Genomic DNA, 1,986 nt, shown 5'->3' on the forward strand with positions numbered 1-1,986 from the left:
GCATTCAATTCCCTGAGGTTTGATTTTTTAATAGCAAAATGCGGCTGGAGTTACGTCAGGGTTTGCGGTTGCCTGGGTGGCAGTGGGCGCAGAAACCACAGGTGTCCTTAATTAGCATGATGGTGCTCACACCTGTGAAGAAGCAGGTGCTGAGCTTGATCTGGGAATGAGTCCAGCCCAGAAGGTCCTACCTTCAAGGGGGCAATAGTGTGAGGGGAAGATAGACGTGGAATAAAAGCAGTGGGAGGGCTTCCGGTGGATTAGCTCATTTAATCCTCACGACTCTGTGAGGCGATAGTATTATTATCACTCTTCTCTAGAGGAGGAAACTGAGGCTCATGGAGCTTAAGGGAGCTGCTCTTGAGATTCAAATACAAGACCATTCAACTCTGAAACCTAGCACCTTCCCTTCTCTCTTCCCCACATTTTATTCATCAGCTCTCTTTTGACTGCAGATGACAGACCCAACTCAAATAGCTTTAAAGCAGGAAAGAATTTATACTGGGTCTCTTGAAGGATAATTCTGAAGTGTGAGGGCTTCAGGCCTGGCTGGATCCAGGAGTCTCAAGGTGGTCATTAAATCAATCTCTCTCTCTCTTTTTAAAAAATTCTTTCTTTGCTCCGCTGTCTTCTTTCCTGCTTCAGTTTCTTTATGGTGGGGAAAAGGTGGCCACCGCAGCTACAGTTTACTTGGTTCTAATTGGTAATCTGACATCAGAAGGAGAGGGACTCACTTTTTTTCAGTGTTCATATCAGTCCCCGGAAGGACATGATTGCCCATCCTTGGATTGATTCAGTGTGTGGAAGAATACATTGTGAATTGTGAGTCAGGGTACTGTGCCCTCTGCTGGACTGGTGCTGCTATTACTACTTTTCAGGAATGTGGGGAGATGTTCCCCTGAGGCCTGCAAATCAGTGGACAGTTTTGAGGGCACTTCAGTTTTATTACTAGTTATTGGCCTTTTCAAGATTTTTTATTACTTAAGCCAATTATAGATTTATAACTAGGTGCCGGGGTCCAGCCCCGGTGGATCCAGGGTGATTCAAAGGTGGGGACGGAGTCGGCGTCTTTGGAAAAATACATATTTAATCACAGATATAGAGAGATTAGAAATGGATAGTGTAGTAGGAAGATCAGTGGAGAAAAGGAGGCTGAATAACTTGGATTACGTGGAATAGCATCCATGCTCCAGATGGGAATTCAGCCAGAAAAACGGGAGCAAGAAAGAAGCGACATGGGGGAATCAGTCTTTCCGGAAACTGATCCGATTTCTTTATTTTGGGGTTTGCTTATATACCTTTTGTTACACATAGGGATGAATACAGAGTCACGCGGGGGTCAGCAGTCCTGACCTTTATCAAAATCAGGTGCCTCACATAAATGTATAAAAAAAAAAGGTCTTAGGGATATTACATCATCTTCTGGCCATGAGTGAGACCTGCTGACATTTTATGATCCTTTCTTTCTGATAACCAAAAAAACTTATTTCTTCCAAGGGTGTTTTTTCTTAAACCAGGCACCACCCTCCAAATAAAGTTACATTCCTATAGGGTGAGGGTGTAGTGAGTTACAATCAAGAAAGGAATTTATTTAACCCAAGGTTACCATGATTAGTCTTAAAGGTTAATACTTATTTCTCCTATATGCTTAAAGGTTAATACTTATTTCTTCCTATATGCTAGTTATATTCATTATAAGAGTAGGGAACATGGAGATTTAGCAGCAAACATCAACCCAACAAATGAAAATCCTTTCACCAATGCTCCCCTTAAGATCTATTTAGTCTTAAGATATGATAAAGTTACATTCTTACACAGCAAGGACACAGTGATATATAACAAAGTACAGTGATCTATTACAAAAGAGAAAATCCATTAACTCAAAAAGTCTAGTATTGCTAACATCAAAAACTACCATATTTCCTTTGCTATATTCCAAATACATTGATTAATATATTCCCAGGTACCTAAGGATATAGAGGCCTG

The sequence above is a fragment of the Ovis canadensis genome, chromosome 18 (genome assembly GCF_042477335.2).
Source record: "Ovis canadensis isolate MfBH-ARS-UI-01 breed Bighorn chromosome 18, ARS-UI_OviCan_v2, whole genome shotgun sequence".
NCBI lineage: Eukaryota > Metazoa > Chordata > Mammalia > Artiodactyla > Bovidae > Ovis > Ovis canadensis.